Source organism: Hemiscyllium ocellatum, chromosome 21 (assembly GCF_020745735.1).
Source record: "Hemiscyllium ocellatum isolate sHemOce1 chromosome 21, sHemOce1.pat.X.cur, whole genome shotgun sequence".
Lineage (NCBI taxonomy): Eukaryota > Metazoa > Chordata > Chondrichthyes > Orectolobiformes > Hemiscylliidae > Hemiscyllium > Hemiscyllium ocellatum.
In genome coordinates, this window is record NC_083421.1 from 28941139 (window position 1) to 28964743 (window position 23605).

The 23605-nt window shown below is 44.1% G+C and overlaps 1 protein-coding gene across 1 annotated transcript in view; it reads left to right on the top strand.

The window, feature by feature from the left end:
* The first annotated feature begins 3832 nt into the window (after nt 1–3832).
* brinp1 (bone morphogenetic protein/retinoic acid inducible neural-specific 1) overlaps nt 3833–23605 on the top strand; it is a 355193-nt gene continuing 335420 nt past the window's right edge. Inside the window, exon 1 of the mRNA XM_060841011.1 lies at nt 3833–3894. The gene's annotated coding sequence lies outside the window, so the exon portion shown is untranslated. The remainder of the gene's footprint in view (nt 3895–23605) is intronic.

The following is a 23605-nucleotide window of genomic DNA, read 5'->3' on the forward strand; positions in this document are numbered from 1 at the left end:
TGGTAGGGGGAGAGGGAATTTGGGGGAGGGGCACTGGAAATACGATAGGTGGAAGGAGGTGAGGGTGAGGGTGATAGGCCGGAGAGTGGGGTGGGGGCAGAGAGGTTGGGAAGAAGATTGCAGGTCAAGAGAATGGTGCTGAATCCGGGGGTTGGGACTGAAATAAGGTGGGGTGGGGGGGAATGAGGAAGCTAGAGAAATCTACATTCATCCCATGTGGTTGGAGGGTTCCTAGGCAGAAGATGTGGCGCTCTTCCTCCAGGCGTTGTGTGGTCAGGGTCTGGCGATGGAGGAGGCCAAGGACCTGCATGTCCTTGGCGGAGTGGGAGGGGGAGTTAAAGTGTTCAGCCACGAGGTGGTTGGGTTGGTTGGTGTGGGTGTCCCAGAGGTGTTCCCTGAAACGTTCCGCAAGTAGGCGGCCTGTCTCCTCAATGTGGAGGAGACCACATTGGGTGCAGCAGATGCAGTAAATGATGTGTGTGATGGTGCAGGTGAATTTGTGATGGATATGGAAGGATCCATTGAGGCCAACGAACCCAACCGCCCCGTGACTGAACACTTTAACTCCCCCTGGCCACACGACACCTGGAGGAAGAGCGCCTCATCTTACGCCTAGGAACCCTCCAACCACATGGGATGAATGTAGATTTCTCCAGCTTCCTCATTTCCCCTCCCCCCACCTTACCTCAGTCCCAACCCCCAGATTCAGCACCGCCCTCTTGACCTGCAATCTTCTTCCTGACCTCTCCGCGCCCACCCCCTCTCCGGCCTATCACCCTCACCCTCACCTCCTTCCACCTATCGTATTCCCGGCGCCCCTCCCCCAAATTCCTCCCTCCTACCTTTTATCTCAGCCCGCCTGGCACACCAGCCTCATTCCTGAAGAAGGGCTTATGCCCAAAGCATCGATTCTCCTGCTCTTCGGATGCTGCCTGGCCTGCTGTGTTTTTCCAGCAACACACTTTTCAACTCTGGTCTCCAGCATCTGCAGTCCTCACTTTCTCCTAAAATAAAATTCCTCATATGTTGCCATTTACTGCACCCTTCCCCCTTCCTATACTGAGTGCCAGAAACCCTCCAATTTCTTTTCTATTACATTCATCACTTACTATTTACTATTGCTACAGATTTGTCCTTCCGTTTCCATCTCAATATTTGGCATCTGTAATAACCACACAGCAATACTGTAATAGCTTATTTGCTTGTTCCATTTACCACAACCAATTGGAGTCTCTTCGAGAATAAAATTATGCTGAATTAGCATGGAGGTTCTATACCAAAGATAATTGGGTCCTCAATTTCTATGGAGAAAGTGAGGACTGCAGATGCTGGAGATCAGAGCTGAAAAATGTGTTGCTGGAAAAGCGCAGCAGGTTAGGCAGCATCCAAGGAGCAGGAGAATCGACGTTTCGGGCATAAGCCCTTCTTCAGGAAGCCCTTCTTCTTAATCCTGCTTTCTCCCTATATCCTTTGATCCCATTCACTGCACATGCTATATCTAGCCACCTTTGAATACATTTAATATTCTGGCATCAACTCCGTCCTGTGGTAATGAATTCCACAGACTCACCTCTCTTTGGGTGAAGAAATCGCTCATCTTTGTCCTAAATGGTGCACCCCTAATTCTCAGACTGTAATAGCTGGATTTGGGCATACCCACCATCGGGACCATCCTCCCTGCATCTACCCTGTCTATTAGTGTTTGACATTCCTGTTTGTATCTGTCAGCCAGCGCTCCCTGATTGCCAGTGGTAATCTGAAAAGGAGACTCATATTCTATGGGGTTCAGCCTGGATAGACAAACAATCTCGTGTTGAAGAGTGTGGTGCTAGTAAAGCACAGCAGGTCAGGCAGAATGAATGTTTCAGGCAGAGACCCTTCATCAGGGATGGGGGAAATCTCATATAAATCTGGGAAAGGGGGCGGGACAAGTCCAGTCGCTATGTTGCTTCGCTTTCCAGAGGGAGCCTTGTCTGGGGCAAAGATTGGGATAAAGGACAAGATCTGTGAACAAAAAAAAAATCCAGCAGTGAGCCCGGCTGGAGTTGTGCACGGTGGGTGTATGTGCAGAGATTCTGTCTCTCCTCTGACCGGAATACTGAAACAGTCCTCCCTGCAAATGGCAAGGTTTCGTTTCGCAAAGAGTAATTCATTCAGGAATCGTTCCACGCGAGCAAACCTCGGCTGTGCAATGCGGAGGGGAACAGTTAGGTGAAAAAAATATGTATTTTAAAACTGTGGATGCAGACTCACTAGTTAGGTCAGTATTGATAAATTCCCAATAATATCTAGATTGATCCTTGAGATGTAGCCCGCGGCCACCCAGCCGGGACCGGGGGGGTGGTCGGAGGGTGTTAAACTGCATTCTCCTAGCGCCGGGGTAGAGCTAGTGAACTTCACCGGCTCATACACTCCCCTCCCCGGTAATAGGCACTTCACTGACGGGAAACTGCAGGCTGCAGACAAAACCTGCTCTCTCTCTCTCTCACACACACACACACACACAATCTCTGTCAGTGCCAGCAAACCTGATTTTCAATCACTGAAACACTGGACAGGTCGTGAGAGCAATCCTAGAGATTTTCTTTAAAAAAAAAGACAACACACACACACACCCTTAAACTTCGTATGTTGGTGACTGAGGATCAGTTGGAATTTCCAAAGATCCCCTTCACAGTAGGGCACAGACGCCTAATGTGCTTTCGGAATTGGGATTCAGAACCCGGAGTCTCTCTGTCCCTCTCTCATCTGCTTCATCGATTTCCCTATCGTTTCATGTTAAATTGCAGTCCTGTTCCTTTATCCTCCCAGGATCTACACTGCGTCCCCATCGCCCTCTCTCTCCTAATCCATTGCTGTTCCCTCCTTCATTACCTCCAGCCCGCAACCAAGACTCGAATATCGATTCAAACTGCAGACTCTCTTTTTTTATATAAGACTCTAAACCCACCCATTTTCCCTTTCCTCGGATCCCGCTCCAGAATACCTTCTGCAATTTCCACCTGTCTCTCCCGCCCCTGCCTGACCCTAACTTTCTCCCCCAGCACGATTTGAGAGAGAAAACAAAATCATTTCTGCTTCTCCTGTGGATTTCACAGAATCTTTAATTCCCCCCCCCACACACGATTGTTTCACTCGATTTATGTCCCGCTTTCTTTAAAGTAAGTCTCTCCCCCCCCCCCCCCCCCCCCCCCACTATTTCCCCTAAGGTTTGAACCCGCAGAGAGGGGAAAGACAGAATAAACACAGCGTCTTCAGCTCCCTGATCCGAGCTGCCAATCAGCATCTGCTTCCAGCTTGTGTCTGAGGGAGTCTGCAGTTTTCCCCTCCCTCCATCCCGCCCCTTCTCTCCACCTCCTTTTCTCATTCTGCTCATCATATTTTTTGCAATCTCCTTCCTCCTTCAGTCTATCTCTCTCTCTCTCTCTCTCTGTGGCTCTTGGTTCATTCAATCCATCTCAGTCCCTCCTCTCTCTCTCTCTCTGTGTCTCCAACAGTACAGGACTTTCTCATTCACTATAGATTCTTCTCACACGCTCGGAGCTCCCAATCCCAACAGCCTTTCCACACACACTCGATAATGTTGCTGCATATGCTGCTCCTGATCTGTGAAATCTCGGCGGACGGTCGATAATGAACGATTTTCCCCCATTTGGTTTCATTTTAATTTTGTTTTTAAATATATAAAGGAAAAAAGACTCAACACCCACCTTAAAGTCTCATCACTCCGGCATGAAAAGAAGGGATTTCTGTGTCTCCTCGTCAATCGCCTTCAGCTTGGCAGGTCCCTGCCCGAACCAGAGCTGGAACGACAGGGTCGGCTGCAACTTTATACTGAGCTGCCTTGACTCGGGCTCTCTGTGCATCACAGCCGCCCAGGAGAAGCGTCATTAGGTGAGAGAGTTCTGCTGCTGCTACTGGAAGGAGGGAGAGGTGAACATGTTTAACATGATTTGTGTGTACGGGGTAAATATTTTGATGGGGAGTTTTTGTTTTGGGGGGTGGGGGGGATGGTCAGTATTTGAGATTGAGAGCTGCAGTGTTGCTGAACACACTAACGGCCAAACTGTGTGTGTGTGTGTAGCTGCGCCTGTGTTCCCCGATGAACACATCCCTTCCCAGGTTGGATTTGGGCTCGGGAATGTTGCTGAGAACCCAAGGGGAGAGGGTAAGGATGTGTGTAACCTGCAGTGCTCCCTCTGAATCCCACTTACCTACAACCCCCTTGCCTTTCTCTTAACCTGCGTGTCTGCTGCGTATTTCAGAGCGGAGCTGGTACCCAGTGGTGTTTTATAATGTACGGCCAAGGTATGATAGAAACCTGCTCTCGGCTGGTGGAGGGAGAACACTGTGCAAGGGAAAGAGAGGGTAAAACAGAAGCGATGGAGGAAATTGCTGACTGTTTGATATACTGAAGGTGAAATGCAAACTCGGAGTTCGAGTGGCTTTGAACTAGCAGGGATTTAAAATATGAAAAATGTCAACAATATTTTAAATACGTGCGTCTTATGGAAACTTTGCAATCCAGCAAGCAGTTCTTGTTTTATATATGAAGGATGCATTCACTGGAAGTTCTCTTCCTTATATATTATGCTTTATTTACAAAAAAGTCTTGCTTTCGATTGTGTTTCACTTACTATGCACTTTTTTTAAAAATGCTGTTTTTTTTTGGAATCCAAACATTCTGCCACCACTTTTCGCTGTTGTAGAAACTGGATGTTTTTTTTATTTTTGCAAAGTCGTTTAAGTTTTCTTGAATGTGAGGCAAGGACAGGGATCTGCAGAAAGGCAATGTTTTCCCACTAGGGGGAGCCGTTACTCTATCCAACCAACCTGTTAGTACAGTGGGGTTTTGCTGTAGATAAACTGTTAGTGTCTCTTTAAGTGACAACATCGGGTGGGGGGAGAAAACACACCTGTACTTTATTCTGTTGAGTCATCACGTGAAAGGTACGATTTATCCCGGCAACATGCGGATTATGTAAGATGCCAATCTCTCTGGCGATCCCACAGATTGATGTAGACAGCACAGTTTGTTCTGAACCTCCTGCCTTTCAGCGTTTACAAGTTAATGATTGATTGGCTGGGAAAGGAGCAAACCATATCCCCCACATCATTGACTACCACGGGCAGACCTGACTGAACAAACCGATCGATGTCAAGGAAGGTGGGATTATTCTTAAGCTCGAATATTGGTTCGCCCTAAACTACTCATTCCCACAACCCCAAGTAACACCCACACTGTATGTCCCACCTTCCTTTCCCTGCCACAGAATTGTTGACCAGACCTTTCCCCTTTCCTGTCCCCCTGCCTTTCCCTAATACTGTCCTGTCCCTCTGCCTTTCCCTAACACTGTCCTGTCCTCCCTGCCTTTTCCTAACACTGTCCTGTCCCCCTGCCTTTCCCTAACACTGTCCTGTCCCCCTGCCTTTCCCTAACACTGTCCTGTCCCCCTGCCTTTCCCTAACACTGTCCTGTTCTCCCTGCCTTTCCCTAATACTGTCCTGTCCCCCTGCCTTTTCCTAATACTGTCCTGTCCCTCTGCCTTTCCCTAATACTGTCCTGTTCCCCAGCCTTTCCCTAATACTGTCCTGCCCCCCTGCCTTTCCCTAACACTGTCCTGTCCTCCCTGCCTTTCCCTAACACTGTCCTGTCCTCCCTGCCTTTCCCTAACACTGTCCTGTCCCCCTGCCTTTCCCTAACACTGCCCTGTCCTCCCTGCCTTTTCCTAATACTGCCCTGTCCCCCTGCCTTTCCCTAATACTGTCCTGTCCCCCTGCCTTTCCCTAATACTGTCCTGTCCCCCTGCCTTTCTCTAATACTGTCCTGTCCCCCCAGCTTTCCCTAATACTGTCCTGTCCCCCCAGCTTTCCCTAATACTGTCCTGTCCCTCTGCCTTTCCCTAATACTGTCCTGTCCCTCTGCCTTTCTTTAATACTGTCCTGTCCCCCTGCCTTTCCTTAATACTGTCCTGCTCGCCTACTTTTGCCTGGTAATGCTTTGAATTCCCCTCTTACATGGCTCCAGTAAATTCTTAGTCTTTTTTAAGCTTCTGATCAAAATGAACAGAGAATAAACATACAGCAAATTCCAGTCTCTGATACCACGTTCGTCAGCAATCTGCCCCTTCCTCCTTTCTAATCATGAAATGACTCCTTTTCAAACATAGGGGTTATTTGCTTTTAACCTGGTGGCCATGCACCACGGTGAGGGTGGGGTGGGGGGTGGGGGGGGGGAATGGTTGTGAGGGCACCCGGAGGTGAATGGACTTTCTGAATTGGAAAGCATCGTTGTGACTGTGAAATCCCTTGCAGCCACAGAGAAAACAAGCCTGGGAATGCACCGGGAGCTGTAACCCAGCGTGTGTTTTACGGATGTTGTAAAGTTTAACTGTTCTTCAGAATAGAGGGGGTGTGGGAGGTGGGGGTGCAGTAGCGGAGGAGGAGAGAGAAGTAAACAGGGACTGCTGGCTGCCACATCTGGTCCAGTCCTACTCTGTGAGCACTCTGACTGTTCTGTTGTCTAGTTAGTCACTTTGAGGACACATTGGCCAGACTGTGAAGAATAAGACAAGTGATATACACCAGAGGTAAGTCTATTGCTTATCACTGAGCAGGACTTGATGGAAAGCATCTTTGGTTGCATTAGATGCTGAACTCTCAGTATAGGCCTTGGGGAACGCTCTTTTTTTTAATTTGTGTGTGTTTGGTTCTGGTGCTCTTGCAGTGGAGGACAAGCCTAGCAGTTTCCAGAAACTGAGTAATGCTGTGTGCACAGAAACCAGCAGCAAGCTGCTGCGAGAATTTATTCAGGTAGCAGTGATGAATGTGGCTGGTGCAGATAGACTTGCAAATAGATTCCTTGCTCACCATCCTCGCTTTATAACCAGAATGGGCATTCAGCTGCGAGTTCACTCCAGCAGTTTAATCCCACATCATTAACTAGCCAATTGTCCAATGTCATTTTCTTATTTTCTCCAAAGGAAGTGAAACAATCTGATAGCTATTCTTGACGATTGGAGACTTAAAATGTAACACAAACCCCCTCCACCACCATCAAAACCGCACATCACCTGTCATCGTATCCTCTGAGTAATTTAATCACAAACCCGATCACTATGACCTTTGCTTTTTTTTTGCTTTTTCATTTCCTCCCTGCGCGTGTGTGGCTCTTGCATTCAGATTGGCAAGTGTAGGCGGCTTGCTTTGCCACGGTGGCACTTGGTGCCCACACAGCTGAGCGTAGGGAGCCTGCAAGCTTTGTCAGCAGTGTCAACTGTGAGGCTGCAAAGATGTGCGACTTGGCATCTATCGGAGAGATGCTACAGAGCAGAATTTTTCTGCCAAGTCAAAAATCAAGGATGCAAACCATCAGGGGGTTCTGTTACTTAATACATGCCTTTGAGAAATGAAACATTTTCTTTATCCCTCTTTTGGCAGGGAGGAGGAATACTCAAAGGTACATTTTGTAAAGAGGCAGTCGTTAAATAAGTGAAGAAACTTAGTTCACTCAACAACAAAAAAATACAAGTTGTATAATTAGGTTGGGGTACTTGCAGTAGAAGTGGCTTAGAGAGATTATTGTTGAGATCTTGGCTATGGGAGGAGATGAATCTAGAAATTTTGCTTACTGCTGGTGTACAAATCCTTTGCTAGCTCCTGCAAACTAAAAGTGCCTGTTTAATATAGGCATTAACCTACTTATTGTGGTTGAGTTAATATCTCTGATGTAAACCAAAAGAGCTCCAGATGAATTAATGAATCAGCATTCACATGCTTCTAACACACAGTGTCTGTGCTAAATTCTGACAATAAGAGTGGGTAGGATTAATTTTACAAAACAATGTTTAGTTATCAGTAAGTTTTAAAAGGTGGGATTAACTGGAAGAGTGCAGGAACTTAAGGTCACTACTGTTCCTAACTGATGAGTGACAGATATGACTTCGTGCACCACACTAGACATTAGTACACTCGTCCCTTTCTATGTTTCTGTTCTAAATGTCTGACTGAAAACGCGTATAATAGAGGATAACTGATTGGCCTCAACTAGTTTCAACACTCCAATCAGCGACTTGCATCAGTTGTACTAACCAGTTAGATCACAAATGATCTGTATCTTCAGTCGATCCATCTGCCTTGATTCTACAGCCCACAAAAGGCTTGTCTAATAAAAATCTATTGAGTTCAATTTTGAAATTTTCAATTGCCTTGCGTAAAGGTAGTGTTTCTACCTCTTAACCAGAAGGTTTGGATTCAAATCTACCTGCCCCACAGGTATTTCACAGTATGTCTTACCAGGTTGATTTTAAAAAGAAAAATCACTATAACAAGTCAGTGGATTCAATAAAAGTGATTTTTTTTTTGTGGGGTGATTTTGGGGAGGGGGGGGTGGTGGTGTTCAGTGTTAGCACTTGCTAATGGGTTTTGTATTTTTAAAAAGTGGCCATTTTATTCAGGTTGGCATGACCCTCCCTGAATTGATCTTCTGGACTTTCAACGCCATCTTTTTATCCCAAGTAGGTCTGTTAAGAATGTCAACATGAGGCTGATGTTGTATAGGAAGTATCCAACAACAAGTTAACACCCTTTTTAAAGTGTAAAGACTTCTGGTTTGGTGGGAGCCTCCATACCTCATAACCAGTAGAATGAGTTTGAATTCATCTGCCCTGCATGTATTTCAGAATATGTTTGACCGGGTTGATTTGAAAAAAAATCAATGGATTAAAGAAAAACAATTTCTATTCTCTCTGCTGGCCCTAAAACAAAGACAGTTCGGGGGTAATGCCCCCATCTCTGGACCAGCACGCCTGGCTTCAAATTCCATCTGCTTTAGACATATGTAAGAAGATGTCTAAACACGTTGATTTAAAAATATCTCTCAGAAGTTTCAAATCCCTGTAATGCTTCACCTACCCCAACTATGTAACCTCCTTAAGGTCTGCTGAGAAATCCGTGCTCCGCAAATTCTGAGATGACTTGCTTTCCCAGTTTTCATTGCTGCAACATTGTCTTCAGCTGCTGGGGTCCTAAGCTCTGAAATCCCATCAGTGGGGCGGCACAGTGGTTAGCACTGCTGCTCACAGCACCAGGGTCCCAGATTCAACTCCTGCCTTGGGCGACTGTCTGTGTGGAGTTTGCACATTCTCCACGTGTCTGCGTGGGTTTCCTCCCACAGTCCAAGGATGTGCAGGTCAGGTGAATTGGCCATGCTAACTTGCTCGTAGTGTTAGATGCATTAGTCAGGGGTAAATATAGGATAATGGGTCTGGGTCGGTTGCTCTTCAGAGGGTTGGTGTGGATTTGTTGAGCTGAAGGGCCTGTTTCCACACTGTAGGGAATCTAATCTAAAACGTTCCACTGGTCTGCCATCACTGATCTCTCATCCTTTGTTATACTCAGTAAAACCAAGATTTTTGCTGCTGGTCCTCATTTGGCTCAATTTGATAATGCTCCTAGTTCACACTATTGGATATATAACCATACTAAAAGTGCTAAGTTGCAATTGTTGCTAAGGGTGCAAGTGTTTGTTCTTTTTCTAGTGGTTGAAACTTGACATTGAGAGAAACTGAAAGAGATTGGAGAATATTATTGAGGATTGGGAGCCTTTGAGGTAGAGAGAAAGGAGAGAAATTAACTTGTGCCTGACAATAGTGATCTTATTATTTAAACTATATGAATGTATGCATGCAAAGTTGAGGAAGTAACGTACAACAATACCAACCTGTTCAACTGCTTAAATGATAGTAGGTGTTAATATCCTCTTGAATATACAGTTGTATTGCAGACAATGAAAATCTACTGCTTTTTATGAAGATAATGTTTAATAATTGTGGATCATTTACTAAACCTTGAGTTTGATGGACATTATGAAGGATAAAATTAAATTAAATTGCTGAAACAAAAACATGCGAGTCAAATTTAGTAATCTTTGGCACTACCATTTTACCAACGAGGCTGCCTTCATTTTCTAGAGGGTGGTTAGCAGTTGGAAATGCTTGTCAGAAAAATATGTTTGAAGCCGGGGGTTTGATTTGTTTGTAAAGTCGCTGTCCAATATATTTGGATGATGGAAATGTCATTGATTGCAATGTCAAATCAAATGGACTTGAAGGACCTTATTGGTCTTAGACTAACTTATGACCCGACTAACTAGTTTCAGGCAGTTAAAAATCATATAACACCAGGTTTAATTGGAAGCACACTATCACTTGATGAAGGAGCGTCGCTCCGAAAGCTAGTGTGCTTCCAATTAAACCTATTAGACTATAACCTGGTGTTGTGTGATTCTTAACTTTGTACACCCCAGTCCAACACTGGCATCTGCAAATCATAGTTTCACGCAGTTACCAAACTTTTACCTCATCCTGTGGTTTAGTTGTATCTCCTCAGCAGTGCGGATTATGATACTATATAAATCCCTTTGAAAAATCTGTAATTATTTGCAAAATTTTTCACCCGTTCACCGTAGAGGGGAGACACACATATGGACACACACACACACACACACACACACACATATGTACACACGCACACACACGCATACATACATACACACACACACATACGCACACACACGCATACATACGTACACGCACACGTGCACACACACATACAGACGCATACATACGGACACACATACACATGCACACACACATACGTAGACACACGTATACATAAGTGCGCGCACACACACATACACACGCACACGTGCACACACACACACACGCATGCACACACAAACACACACGTGCGCGCGTGCACACGCACATACATACACGCGCGCATGCCCACTGAGTAATGCTTGTTAGGACATTTGATCAGGCAGTGAAAAAACCCAGTCTTTCACCACCAGAAAGTATTTATTTTTATTGCACTTCTCCATTGATACATTTTAGGAGTTGGGAAGGCAACTGCGCCTTGGCAATGAAAATAAATGGAAAATGTGCAGGTTCTACTTATGGAGATGTTAGCAAGGCTGAATGACAAGGTTCCCACGGTGAAGGTGAGTTCATAAAGTTTGGAATTTTCTGTGAGAGGATGAAATCTTGGCCTCATGGAGTCCTTCATGATGACAAAAGGCTCCAATGGGAGGAATATTACTGGCCATCAGGAGGCTGGAGGTCGGCAGGGGAGGGGTGGGGGGGGGGGTGGGGGTGGGGACGGTGTGTGGGGAGGTGGGTGGAGAGTGTGGTTTGCAGCAAAATAACTGAAAGATGCACCCAGGATTATTTGCCCAATGCAATCTCACTCTTTGGGAGAAGACTGTGAAATTCATTAATAATCAGCCGATTTGAGTAATGTTTTGGCCCACCGAGAGAGGCTGCTGATAGCACTCACTGGCATCTCTTAGCATTTGGTTCACTTTTCAACTTTGCAATCAGTTTATAAATCTTGACCATTTGTGCAGCTGACTGGTCCAGGGGCATGACTCTCGCTCTGAGCCTTTTGTTGACTGAGTATGCCAAAGGTCCCCCTTTCAAATCCTGGGCCAGTCCTTTCGGCATGCCAGTTCCTGCTGGTTGTCTTCTTCAGTGCCATAGTGGTAGCGGCCATACCTTAAGGCCAGAAGGTCTGTGTTCAGCTCCCACCTGAAGCTGATGTGGATAACATGTCAGTCTGAAGCGGTTGATATCAATTTTTCTGCTGACGGCTGGGTCGCTGTTCCCCTCCGCCCCCATTTGTGGAGAGACCACCATCCTCATGGAAGGAACTTCCAAATGGGCACTCAATGGGAAGTAAAACCAATCCTCAGGATGGGGCCAGGACAGGTTAATCCCTGTAGCCCCAGTGGCCCACCACCCCCATCAGTGTGTTTGCGCAGAAATCATGAGTCCTTCTCCCTAGTACGTTTTGAATTTTAATTTGTCCTTCACCTCCATGAGGAAATCTCCATGATAAGGCTGACCCAATGTTTAAAACCTCCTTGAAGAGCGCCCTCTTCTTTTGTGGTTCAGGAACTGCTGGCTCAGTGTTCAGGAGAGTAGGTCCTTCACTTTGGAGGCCAGAATGCCAGCTGTAATACCATTGCAGAGCTGGTCACAATGGGGATTCGAAAAAGCAGTGTAAAACCTGGTGCAATTGGATAAACATCAAATACCATTTCCACTGCTTGGGCAGGTGCTGAACGTCAAGAGAATATTAGATAATCACCACAGCAATGAAGGCTTGAACAAATCTTTTATACAGAGAGTGGTCAGAATTATATTGTTAGTTGTGAAAGGAGAATATTAAAGGATACAGGGAGTTTAGACAATGCACATCTTAAAGTGCATTCTAGCCAATGAGTGTAGTCACTGACGGAATGTAGCCCATTTGTGCAGAGTAAGGCCTCCCAAGCTGCAATGTTAAGTCTTCATTTCTTTCAAACAGATTCCCTGTAACCTTTGCTCACCCACCACTCATTCACTTCTCCGAAAAGAGATTACATTTTTCAGTTCTTAACTGACACAAGCATAAGACTTTCTTTATCTGCGAGGGGTTCTGCTGCTTGTTGATAAGTCCAGCTTGCAGGATTGTATTTAGTCAACATTAGAGAATAGATCACTGATGTGAGATTTACCCACACGAGTCCGCTGCACCCAGTCTACACACTACATTGCAAAGATAACCAGTTTGTGACAACTGTATTGCAGCAATGTGGGAATAGGAGCAATTCTCTTATTTAAAATGAGTGGTAGATTATTGACATTGCTCAATTTAACTTTCATGCTCCTCTGAAAAGACTATTGTGGCCTCAGATTAAACTCACCACCAGACATCTCTCTCTAATGAGAGAGCAGCCTAATGGTTCACTGGAACTCGGGCAACTTTATTTTTGATTTGCTTGCGGGATGCAACACTTGTTGCCTATAGCTAAATGCAGTTAAAAGTGGATCATATTGCTGTGTGTCTACGGTCACATGTAAGGATGGAGAATTTACTTCCTGAAAGGATATCAGTGAACCAAGTGTTTTTTGTTAATGACCTGCCAATCGTTTTGACTTGATAGAGGTGTGTAAGATGATGAGTGGCATAGATAGAGTGGATAGCCAGAGATTCTTTCCAAGGGCAGAAATGGTGACCATGAGGATGCATAATTTTAAGGTGATTGGAGGTACGTTTAGAGAAGATGCAGGAGGTAGATTCTTTATACAGAGAGTGGTGGGCGCGTGGAAGAAACTGCCAACAGTGGTAGTACAATCAGATATATTAGAAACATTTGAGCAACGGCACGGTGGCACAGTGGTTAGCACTGCTGCCTCACAGCACCAGAGACCCGGGTTCAATTCCCGACTCAGGCGACTGACTGTGTGGAGTTTGCACGTTCTCCCCGTGTCTGCGTGGGTTTCCTCCGGGTGCTCCGGTTTCCTCCCACAGTCCAAAGATGTGCGGGTCAGGTGAATTGGCCATGCTAAATTGCCCGTAGTGTTAGTTAAGGGGTAAATGTAGGGGTATGGGTGGGTTGCGCTTCGGCGGGTCGGTGTGGACTTGTTGGGCCGAAGGGCCTGTTTCCACACTGTAAGTAATCTAATCTAAAACTCTTGGATAGGCACATGGATGATTGTAAAACATAGGGTGTGTAGGCTAGTTTGATCTTAGGGGTCGACATGACATTAAGGGCCGAAGGGCCTGTACTGTGCTGTTCTATGTTCCGTAGTAGTTACCTGGATGCCATTGGATGAGCTTTGTATTCTAGAATTATATTGAATTCAAATCTTCTCAAGTATTAGTCTGGGGTTCTGGATTACTAGTTCACTGAATTTACTGGACTACCCCTCCCTCTGTGTGTTTCAAAATGGAATGTGAGTGAAAACAAGGCTGTACAGATTATTCTGGGGCGTGCTGCCATTCTGGACAGCTGCAGCCAAAGGATTACATGTGACATTGAGGGAACCACATCCGTTGTACGTCAAGAGGTTACAATCGGCTGGGAGCATGCCACATTAGGGTAATGGTAATCAGAAAAGCTGGCATTAGCTAGCACACTCACCAAGGAATGTTCTGCAGAAGCCTAACCAAGTGGAATACAGTCAGTTCCGCTGTAATGCACGTTTCTCCAATGTGAATTGGCTATAACATGATTGATGAATTTAGACCAATGTTTGTCAAAAGCAAAGTTTCCTGACCTGTATTGACTATAATGCGATCTTGGTCCCATGAGTTTAAATGGCATTGCTATTACACCATTTTCTTATAATGCGGGAACAAAACCATGGTATCATATCAGAACTGACAGTATAATGGATTGTATAAAGCTGACCAATTATTAGCCACCGCTTCTGATATTCCTACCCCATTGAAACCAGTGGAGTAGCAAAGTTGTTACCTGAGTGGGCTTTCTTTTGCTGCTATTGCTACTTGCCTGCCTTGTTGAAGACTGTTTTCAAAATCTGTCAATCAATTTCTGCTAAAAGCCTCATAAGCAACCCATGGGTGCTAATTATTTCTCCAGAATTGGATCACACCTTCCTCTCAAGGTTTGCTTCCGATCTCCAAATTGAATATGCAGTCCCTCCAAGCTGTTGCAGGATTTTATATTCCGTGGGCAATTTCCCAACACTCCTGATGCTTCTGTATATCTATATGCAAAGTTAGTTGACTCTAGATATTCTAATGTGATTAGTCTCATTACCTTTACCCTGTATTTTTGCCCAAGCTCAAAACAGAGTCATAGAAATGTCCAGCATGGAAACAGACCCTTCGGTCCAACTCGTCCATGCTGAGCAGATATCCTAGATAAGTCCAGTTCTATTTGTCAGCATTTGGCCCAAATCTCTCTAAACCCATCCTGTTCATACACCCATCCAGATGCCTTTTAAACGTTACAATTGTACCATCCTCCAACACTTCCTGTGACAGATCTGTGTGCAAATGTTGCCGCTTACGTCCCTTTTAAATCTTTCCCCTCTCACCTTAAACCCATGCCCTCTAGTTCTGGATTCCCCCACCCCAGGAATAAGACATTGTCTATTTACCCTATCCATGCCCCTCATGATTTTAGAAATCTCTGTAAGCTTCTGATGCTCCAAGGAAAATAGCCCTAGACTATTCAGCCACTCCCTCCAACCCTGGAAACATCCTTGAAAAACTTTTCTGAACCCTTACAAGTTTCACAACATCCTTCCTATAGCAGGGAGACCAGAATTGTGCAGTATTCCAAATGTTCTGTACGGCTGCAATATGACCTCCTAACTCTTATACTCAATGCGCTGACCAATAAAGGAGAGCATAACAAACACCTTCTTCACTACCTTATTTACTTGTGACTCTACTTCCAAGGAACTATGAACCTGCACTCCGAGGTCTTTTTGTTCAGCAACACTCCCCAGGACCTTACCATTAAGTGTATGTGTCCTGCTCTGATTTGCTTTTCCAAAATGCAGCACCTCACATTTATCTAAACTAAATTCCATCTGCCATTCCTCAGCCTTTGAGAGGGTAGATGGGTCTTCGGTTCATTTTCTCATCAAAAAGATGTGCCTCCATCCCTAGCACTGCACAACTTTGGTACTTTTCTTTACACGAATACATGGGTGAAAAATAATGAATGTAGAATTTTGTCCTGACCTAATCATGTGTGCATTTCTTTATACAAACTCCCCACATAAGGCACATCTCTCATTGGGAAGTTGCTTTGGTGAGACTGGAAACTTGTGAGCATAATAGTGACTCATGTATTTTTCAAAATGCAATAACCTGTGTGGTATTTTGGCTGAAATTGTCTTTTGTGAAGTTGCCAGTGCATAGTTTGATTCATAGGTCAACCGCAGCATGTTAAACGTGACAAGAGAAAGCAACAGAAAGCCTGATTCCCATTACCTATTTCCCGATGTGTACTGTCAGCCTAGTCTGGAGTAGGTACTTGAAACTAGAGCCTTTCACAGCACCTCACGAACTCCCAGCATAGGCAGCGCACACAATTACATCACTGGTAGTTAACAAATGTATGGAGCAGGAAGCCTGTTATTGTTCTGCAGCTAAAGTGGCTCAGTGCCTCCAACTGGAAGCAGGGCAAAGACATTCGGCTTCCACAAAATTGGGAAAAAAAAATAACAAGCATGCATCCTCAAATAACGTGAACACATTATGGAAATCTTAGCTTTCAATGCAGTGATGGAGAGTATTACCTTTCTGGTTGTTCCATTTTACTTTATTTCTTTCTTTCATGGGATGTGGGTGTTACTGTCAAGACCACCAGTTGTTGCCCAATCCTTGAGCTGAGAGGCTTGCTGAGACTTGAGAAGGCAGTTCAGGGTCAATCCGGTTGCTCTGGGTCTGGATTCCCACATAAACCAGACTGGGTAAGAGTTGCGGATTTTCTTCCCTAAAGATCCTTTCCTAGGGTTTTTGTGGCAATGAGTGATATCCTTCATGGCATCCTAATGGAAGCTAGCTTTAAATTCCTGCTTTATTAATTTCACCATTGGGATTTCAACCCATCTCCCCAGAGGGTTAGCCTGGCTCTCTGCATTAGATTACTAGTCCAGTGACATTGCCATTACACAGCTATTGTATTGAAAATTTGCGTTTGAAAATGTGTCCCTTTATTAGCAACGTCTGCTGCTTAAAAATGAAATACAGACACTGCCAGCAACATGAGCAAGTATTTGAGTGCTCCTGAGATGGTTTAAATGGGTGACATTTGACTGCTAATTTTTCTTTTTTGTTCGAAAATCATTTTTTGCATCAGTGGTTACTACCCTGGAGATGATTTGACAAAGCAGGTTGATGGGTGATGCCATCAGAGCCAGGCTGTTACAGTGGAACCTTGCCAGACTTAAAATAGCCCTGGGTTCAGTGGGTCTACGGTCACTGTGTTGGCACAGTATAGTGGCTTAAATTCGAGAGACCAGCAGCTACTTCAGGATTTAACGATTGCCGTTTATTCAGAATCAGTGCTACTTCCTTGCACAAATTGTTTTGTTTGATAGACAGAGGTCTGGATTAATTTCTCTCAGAGAGTCATGTGAATATGCATCTTTGTAATGCAGTATTATAGGGGCTGTCAAGTCTCTTCAATCAATTAGCTCACAGAATGTATTCAAGCACCAGTGAGAGAGGCTGTAATCGTGCCTCTGGTGCCCTGTTTGTCCTTGTCCTGTCCAGGGTTCCCAACAGCATTCAATTTGATCAGTTTTCTCTTCCTCATTGACTCACCTTCAAGGGAGCTGCTCTTAATCAGTGTCACTGCCACTGACCACAACAGAGCCACCTCAACCCTAATGTCACAAACGCCTCCTGTGTTTCTGCGGCAGTACCCCGAGATCACCTACCACTCCATCTTTGTATCTGCACTCTCCTTTTGAGAACAGCAGATTAAGAGCTGATCTAATTGTGGTAATTAAACTATTTGATAAGGTGAATGAAGGGGGAGTGTTTCCTCTTGTGGTGATGTTACTTATCAAAGGGGCATTGTATTTAAAATGAAAATCAAGGTGTTTAGCAGTGATATGAGTAGCTTTTCTTTCAAAGAGTAGATAAAATCTGCAAACAAGCACAGAGAATGCTGGAGAAACTCAGCAGGTCTGGCAATGTCTGTGCAGAGAGCAAAACAGAGAGTTAATGTTTTGAGGGCAGTATGATTCTTCTACAAAACAGTGTTCTACAGATATGTTAATCTGTTTCTCTCTCCACAGATGCTTTCAGACATGCTGAGTTTCTCCAGCACTGTGTTTATTTCGGATTGCCAGCATCTGCAATGCTTTGCCTTCATTAGTCAAAATCTAGAACATTTTCAAAAGGGCGCAGAAATTGAGAGACTGGAATTGATTTTTTGTTTCGTTTAGTAGGAGGACTGGATGTTATGTAACCAAGGTAGAAAATGGAGTTCAGCTACACAAGAGCTCTGACTGGGGAATAAGACTTAGAGGATGAATGGCCTAACTCTAGTTCACTCCCTCCGAAGATCTGGGGGTCAGTTTCTTAACATTCAGCTTTACATCATCGAAACCATGCTGCAGAGAGTCTGAGGTAGAGGCTTTGTTTCATAGTGAATATCTGTCATGTATACTTTAAAATTAGATAGATTCATATCAAGGGCAAAGACTGCATTGTTTATTATTTTTGATGTTACAAGAACCACAGGAACATGGATCAAATTCACTCCAAAAATGGTGCTGTATTCACTCTTGCGTTGCATGTAAAATAAAACAGTTTGTTGGTTTTCAGTTGGCTTTGTCTGGGTATTGTATTTATTGCGCTGCTTTCAGGTGCACAGGAGACACAGAGAGTCGCTTCCTTACATTATTCCTTGTGCAAAAACAGAGCCTCAGTGCTTAGATGTTTTAGAATGTGGGATTATGGTGCCGTTCCCTGGGGCACAAATTTGAAATAATTAGAACAAGAATCAAAAGGAAATGAAATCGTCCTCGTGTAGCAAGTGGTTAGGATCTCGCTGCCCGAGAGTGTGGCAGGGGCAGGCACGTTCAAAATTGAAGTGGGTTTTTGTGGGCAGAAAAGAAAGCACATTTATCAGGAAAAGGCAAGCAAAAACCACCAAGTGAAGTGTTAATTCAGAGAGCCAGTACAGACACAATGGGCCAAAAGGCCTCCTTAAATCTGTGCCAATACCATCAAAGTCTATTATAACACTGATTGATATACAGCAAATTCGCTTGGTTGTCCTGGCCCCCAGATTGATACCCAGAATTCCAATCTGCAACAGAAAGTGACCCTCTGATACTGCCTACTATTTAAGTTGCCCTCTGGCCATTTTGTAATGGAGCCTTTCAATATTCTGATGTTTCCCTCAGTAAAGATGCAGAGTCAAGCATAGCGGGGAGATATCTCTTGCTGTTTTACCCTGTCTCTCAGACCTACCCCACTTACACCCATGCTCCCTGTCGCCTTATGACAAAGCACAACCCCTTCCTTCTCTGCTACTCTGTGACAGTGCAGGGTCTTTAGACATCAGCCAGACAGTGGTCAGAGAGTCCAGAAGGTGAATCAGGTGGTGCTCAGTAGACACTGTTCAATTGGGGGTGGGGTGGGGATGCGGGAATGAACATTGGCAGGAGTGAGAGGGTATGGAGTGAACATTGCTGAGGATGGGAGCCATTACCCCAACCTGGTTGATGGTGGAGGCTGACTGGGCGATTGTGAGTTTGCTTTTGTGTTGTAGAGATTTCCAGGAACTGGGTGAAATGTGAAATTCCCAGCCTCTGTGTTTTGATTGTGATACAGTCCAGGTGTATTGCCGTTGCACTTTTGGACCCCAACAACTGTGTAATGTCATTTCCACAGTATTCCTCCATGTACATAATTGTATGTTGAGATTTTGTTGGATGGCATTTATTTTGATATTGTTACTTTATTTCTAAAAGTCCTATGTGAGTGTTTTGGATGCTAACGTAAGACCGAATGATTCCATTGATCAGTTTAATGTACTCTTCCACTCTGAAACCTGTGTGTATCACACACTACCAGCATGTGTGTTCTGTGGTATTTCTAATTGCCCACCACTCCTATCACTCTATTGATCTGAGTTGCTCAAGTATCTGACCTTTTGTATTAGCCACGCTGTTCCCATTTCCTTACTATGTTGTCAGTCTCTTGTGTCTTTCTGGATTATCAGTGAGTTGGAACACAAATGTGGATCAGCTGACAATTTCCTCATGAAAAGACCAGTTAACATTTCAGATGTAGGCCTTCTCTTAGAATAGATGATTAGACACTTGTAACATTAATTCATCCCTTCTCTCTGGAAGTGCTAAGTGACCAGTTGCACAGTTTGAGCTGTTTCTGTTCTTGTTTCCAGTTTACAGCATCTGTAGTTTTATTTTTGTTCATTCTCAGGATACGAAAGTCATCAGCAAGATCAATATTCATTCACCATCCCAGTTTCCCTTGAGAAGAATTTCCTAAAGTGCTGTTGTCCCTGTCAGTGCTGGGACTCCCAAAGTACTGTTCTGTAGATGGTTTCAAAATTTGACTTGGTGACAGTGATGGAACAGCAGCAAAGTATATTCAAACTGCTATGATGTGTAACTGGGATGGAGATTTGCAGAAGCTGGTATTCACTTTCCTGTTTATTCACAATTTACGTCACCACATTTTCGGAACCAGCAATCATCCATTATTGTCTTTGAGAGGGTGATGATGAGCTGCCATCTTGAATACACATGACTGGCTTACCATCCTTACCTGGTCTGGCCTCCGTATGATTCCAGACCCGCAGCAATGTGGTTGACTCTTAACTGCCCTCTGGGCAATTAGGGATGGGCAGTAAACACTGGCTTAGCCAGAGATGCTAAAGGTCAGATTCATCCCATGAAAGAAAAAAAACCTATTCACTTGCACAGTTAAAATTGGGCTCATTGTTTTTCCAACTTTTTAGTCACAGTTTAGGTTATTAATCCAGTGACAACCTCTATGCGACTGTATCTACAACACCTTTGCTTATAAAACTGCAAACTGCTCTCCATTGACTGTGTACCTATTTTACTGGCCAACCTTCAGTGCCTTTAACCCAGTATTCATCCCAGCGTTTACTGTCTGTTTATTCTGGCCATGCTAATCTTAAAGAGTTTTTGACCTGTCCAAGGGATTGGCCATTTTGCAACATACATCATTCCCCAGTGCATTATCTTTATCCCTCCCTTTCTTGGTATGCGGCTGAAGTCGTAAAGAATCACCATAGTCTTACCAGGGGATAGGGTTGCTCTCTCATTAGAGAGAGAGAGAGTGAGACAACTGGCAGTCATTTAACTTGAGCGCTTGGAGGTATGAGAAGAGCTTACGGCCATACATATACATAATTTATGCTGTAGATAAGCTGTCAGAACACTTTAACAATATTGCGTATATTCATTGTTAAATATTACAAGTCTTGTAGTTTCCATGAATTATTAATTGAACTTAGAATGTTGTGTTTAGAAGGTGTGAACACGAAAAGCCAATGAAGTTCTCGTTGCAGTGTCTTGACATGGTACTTAAGCCAGTATGTGTGGGACATGCTCGATGGTCTTTATCGATCAGGAACATCAATTCTTCTGTTTCACGGATGCTGCCTGACCTGCTGCGCTTTTCCAGCACCACACTCTTGACTCTGATCTCCAGCATCTGCAGTTCTCACTTCCTCCTTGATGGTCTTTATCCCAGCTATCCTTTTCACAAGTTCATAAAGCAAGAATTTCAGTCATTTTGTACGTGATAAAGTATTTGGCAGGTTATCGGTGATTATTACGCATGGCTCCATCAGAGCACGTTGCTTCAAACTTGTATGCATTGCATATGGTAAAATCAGACAGTAGCTGTAGAGGGAAGGATCATAAAACAAGGCTTAATGTTGGGTTGCATATGCTGGGAATTTATCATTGAACGCTGATGGATGTGAGGATCAGAAAGGAGGATCCCATCATTTTTGTAACACTTGCAGAAGCCCACATTCATTTGGCAATACTTGAAATTCCCTCAGATAGGGACATAGTGAGGGTGGAGGATAAAACTGTAGGAAAACAGAAGGGCCCAGCGGAAGATCAGAAATGACTTGTTGACCTGCTTTTCAAAAGAAGTTGAGGCATATTGGACGACCAATGTCTGTCCTGTGGTGTTCCAAACCCGAGTACCGCAATGGGCTCCCACTTCTTTAGACAACTCAGATAAGGCCTGTTCACAATCCCTGTGCTCTCTTATTATGCAACGTCATTGAATTATGAGATACTAGTTGGATTTGTGTGCATTTTCTCCCTGTTCTCAGCTTCCTTGCAGGCATGAAACTGAGTTTATTCAGGTAGATGTAGTTACTGGTTTTGATATTCTTCTGATATCATGGCCAATATTTATTCCTCAGACAACTCCAGAAAATAGCAGATGATTGGGTTATTTATTTCATTTGCTGTTGTGGGACCTTGCTGTGCATATCTTAATTTTTATGCACTTGTGGGATGTGTGCATTTATAGCTCAGCCCTAATTTTCCTCCATTTGCCTTGTTTTCAGAGGTTAGTTCAGACTCAAATGCATGGCTGTGGGTCTGAAGTCAACATGTCGCTCAGACCAAGTCATGGCTGATTTCCTCTCCTGAAACACATTTGTGAACCAAATGGGTTTCTTCAAAGATCTATTAGTCTCATAACCATCACTAATATAGCTGGTATTTCATTCAAATTGGCACATTTACAGTACAGCAGAAATGGCATGTAAGAAAATTCTGTATTGGGTCTAAACCCCTTTAGCATTCTGTAAGGCCATTAAAAACCATGTATAAATTCAAAAGTGTTTACTTTCATTCTTCAAGGAACTTTCCTTTCTGAGCCCTGACCATAACTCTGTCTCATCTGAGACGTGCAAAACAACAATGAAGTGGTCTGTTTGCTGATTGGCTATTTCCAAGTTACCAGTAAGTTCAGAGATATGTAATGTGTTGTGTAAAGCACACATATATATATGTTTGCACAATTCAGTAAGATGCTGTATATAAGTGCATGTCTTTATTTTGTACACATGGCCTGCGTAGAAATTCAACATTTCTGGGCCATGGTGGGGTTGGGAGGGGAGCTGGAAACTTGCTGCATGCTGGTTTAAGGGATCAGATGGTGATGTGATCTGACTCATTTAATAACCCTTAAGTGAAGAAAAGTAAAATTTCCCCTAATTTAGTCTGTGATTGACATTTAAAACAATTTAATTTGGGATTGGACCAATGCTAATTAGCAATCCCGAAAGGCAATCCAAACTGTTAGGAACAACAGCTTTGTGATTAATCTAGAGAAACACTGCTGTCAGGGAGAGTTTGTTAATTAGGTAAGTTTGAGGTAGGGGGTGGGAAGGGGAGAGGATGGGGGGGAAAGGAAAGACAACTGAGATATGAGTTGTCCTTGATATCTTTGGCACGCAGGCTGTGCTGAACATTTGGATCATGTGGTAATATTTATAATGTTTACTTTTAAGATTAGATTCTCTACAGTATGGAAACAGGCCCTTCGTCCCAACAAGTCCACACTGACCCTCCTAAGAATAACCCACCCAGATCCATTCCCCTCTGACTAATGCACCTAACACTACGGGCAATTTAGCATGGCCAATTCACCCAACCTGCACATCTTTGGACTGTTGGGGGAAACCGTTGCACCCGGAGGGAACCCATGCAGACACAGGCAGAACGTGCAAACTCCATCACCCAAGGCTGGAATTGAACCTGTGTCCTTGGCACTGTGAGGCAGCCAAGCTGGCCAATGAGCCGCTGTGCCACCATGTTCTTAGCTCTTATTCTTTACAGTTAGAGTTCCATTGATGCTAACTTCTTTTGTAGAATCTTGGTTCCATGGGATGAATCAATTCACCAAGCAGTTTGCATGTATTGATATCCCAAATATCACGAAGACTTTGAGATAGGGTTCGTCCCTTTCTCCATATGACCCAGTGCCTGATCGTCAGGTGGGACTTTCTCAGATTCCAGATGACCATATTTAATACAATCCTTTCTTTAGGCAGTTTATGTGCACTACAAAAACATAATTGGAGAAATGAAGGTAGACAATACATTTCTTTGCCTTTAATATAAAATATAAAGGTCCCTGGCTTATTAGACAAAACCATACCAAGGCTAAAAACATAAAAGAGAAAGCAAAGAACATGATAGTAAATACTATGTTAAACCTTTATGGGAGGAAGGAAAAGCTGTCAGAA